Source organism: Aethalodelphis obliquidens, unplaced genomic scaffold, assembly GCF_003676395.1.
Source record: "Aethalodelphis obliquidens isolate GAN/ISIS:26980383/991018 unplaced genomic scaffold, ASM367639v1 scaffold60, whole genome shotgun sequence".
In the NCBI taxonomy this organism is placed as follows: Eukaryota; Metazoa; Chordata; class Mammalia; order Artiodactyla; family Delphinidae; genus Aethalodelphis; species Aethalodelphis obliquidens.
Genome location: NW_020838004.1, coordinates 10095176 through 10098394, shown reverse-complemented (window position 1 = coordinate 10098394; position 3219 = coordinate 10095176).

The following is a 3219-nucleotide window of genomic DNA, read 5'->3' as shown; positions in this document are numbered from 1 at the left end:
ATCACAATTTTAGAAATGCTAAGTTATGAAAGGTATGACTTAGTATTGTGGATATGTGGTGATTCTGTGCTTTTTGTTGTTAAAGAGGTTGTGAGCATCCAACTGGCAGGAGATTTTGGCTCCCTAAATGAACAATAAATCATTTTATCTCTTAGTGTCAAAAGTTCATTTTCAACAATGGAGCCCAGAAAATGGTGCATTACATGCAAATGATGATTATAACTAAGAAAAGAGTAGAATTATAGAGACCAGATTATAATCTATACTGTGATGTTTACTGTGAACTTTGTTATCTGGCCAAACCGAGGCCTTCAAAATGCGATCCAAGAGCTAATTAAACATAAGTTACTGCTTGCAAGTCACTGTACTAAGAGCTTCTGGGGATGTAAAGCTGAATAAAACCTTATTCACTGTTTCTGCCCTCAGCGAGCTTTATACAATTGTTTTTTTTTTTCTTTTTGTTTGGGAGGTTGGGAGAAGCTGGGGAGATAAAACAAGTACAAGAGACTTTAATTTGCTCCTTTTAACAAGTGAGAAGAGGGGTAGTTTCTTGATATGATTAAAGTAGGATAAAACAGAGACAAGTGATAGAGAAGTTTGGGCCTAAAGAAAGAGCACAGGGGGAGAAGGCAAGACAGAAAGTCAAAGAAAACATAAGAGCAAATCTTCTATTAAGATGTTGGGGAGAGGGCCACATGAGGACTTCTAGTTCAGGGGTAGTTTGACAGGCTCTGAGTCACATGAGGGCAGAGGCAGCCTTTGCAGTGGGAAAATTGATGATGCATCACAGCACAAACGAACAACCTTCTCAAAGAGTGGGTCACATGTTGAGAATGCTGAAGAACAAGAGCATGCAGGCTCCCGAGGAAGCCCTGTGGTGATGAAGGGAGCCTGCTTCTGGGAAAGCAGTCAGAATAGTGTAGGAAGTTTGTAAGTAAACACATTTTTCAGACTCAGTTAAAAATGTGTTTATTTAACACCTCTCATCTAAGGACCTAGGAATGTTTTACTGATATTTACATTGATAGCTCGTTTGTATTCCCCAAGACACGAATAAAATTAGAATGATTTTGAGATCTGTTTCTTGTCCTGCAGTTTCTTGGAATTTATTTCCTTCAAAAGAGAGATACTATAGACTTAGGGTTATGTTAACAATAGCAAGATAACAGTAGAGAGAATAGAATTTTAGATTCTTTCTAATTCCAAATTGCATAAAATGGCAGGCCATGAACAGGTTTGGTAACTTTTAGCTTTGTAACACACCTCTGACGTGGGGAGAACAGCACTTTCATACAGGGACTCTGTGAGGTTTTGATGAAAAGCAATGAGATCGAATCTGTGCTTTGCATTTCTTAGAAGTGGTACAGGGTATTCATGCATAAGTACTGCACAGTTTTAGTTTTTTACAAGACTATAATGAATATGGAATAAAGTGAGGCATGAGTTTCTAAGACCAGAATTTGATCCATTTTCTTTGGAAACAATTTTATCCAAGATTTGATGTATTTCTTCTACCAGTTTGTTTGCTTTTTCAACTCTTCTTATAACTTCTCAGAAGAAACTCTGCTTACAATTAACATAGGAGTTTTAACAAATTTCTCAGGAATTGGGATTTGAAAATAAAAGATAAATAATGTATATGAGTCTAGAAAGATATATGCAAAAATGTTTTGCTTATGTATAATTTCTAACTTTGCCATAATAAATATGTATATTTATTCCTAATACCATAACCACTACAAAGAAGAAAAATTGAGATTGAAGGACAAAAAATGACCATGATGGAAGACGGCATTCATAATTTTTTTGTTAAAGTATATCTTTCCTATGAAGAGCCTACTCTCATATAGGAGAAACTTCCCATGTAAAAACTTATTCTTGAGCTCTCAGGATGTATGAAAACAACAGATGGTATCAGAACAGTGAGATATAGATGATGGGAGAAAGAGGAAGGAGAGGAGGAATAAGAACATACAAACATGGGAAACTCAGCTGACAGCAGGCAAGCACAGAGGTCCAAGTGCAAGTTGGTAGGAGGCAATAGGGATATGGGACTTGATAGGATTTTAGAGACCGTTGAGTTCCATCCCTTACTTTTTTGTGAAGAAACTGCAGGCCAGAAAGTTGCAGCTTGTCAATAGTCCCAGAGCCTGCTCTGTCTCAACACTGAGCTCTCAAGCATTTTCCTATACTATGTGGGTCTCTGCCTGGTCTCAACTTGTGACAGGAATCCTTTCCCCATGCAAGCATGAATTAACAATCCTTAACTGTGCACTTTTCTTTTTCTAAAATAATTGAAAAGAGTCACAAGGAAAAATTGAAGAAGTCTGTAAATGACAAAATCCCAAAGATTGAAGATAACGCTATACAACATCATCTCCCTCCTTTATTTCTCTTGTGATTAATGCTCCAACCCCTTAGCGAGATCTCTCATTTCTTTTAATCTCATCTTGTTCTTTCAGTAGGAGGAAATTTTGCATTGTGATTCGGTGTGCTCTTATCTCCTGGGTTTGAATCCTAGACTCTAGAAATGTGTGTGTGACCTTGAGCTATTTATGAAATGTCTTTGTGCCTCAGTTTTCCCATCTGTAAAATGAGGATGATAAAATTATACTGACCTCCCATGGTGGTTGAGAGAATTCAATGGCTTGTTTAAAAGAATGAAAATGAAATGCTTAGAACAGGGCTGACACTTGAAGTGCTCAGCAATTTTAGTGATTATTATTATTTCAATCTCTATTCCTTTGAGTGTTCTTGCCTCTGCTACAAATGCCCAATTCACCTTTCACATCTCAGTTCCTCTAGAAGCTTTACCAGACTTTCACAGGCTGCCTTGGATAACTTCTCTTTTATGCTCCTTTGAGCTTGTGCACACATCCATTAGAGCAATTATACTGAGTGGTATAACAGAAAACAATATATCAAACACATAATTTAAACCTAAAATGATTTGTAGCCACTTTTGCTTAAGGGCCTCCACTGAATTTGGTAGATCTGAATGGGAAAATAAATATCCATGCTATTCTTTTCCCTTGTAAGGAATCTCAGGGCAGAAATTTCAAGATCCCTGAGAGATTATCAGGGCTGCTCAAAGGATGGAGAACTGTTATTTGGCAGGGCTCTTAATTAAAAATGGTCCCTGGGTTTGCAAAGGTAGATTCTGAGACAGGTGTTAGTGGTTGTGCTGGTAGGGAGGAGTCAGAGACTTACATTGCCTTG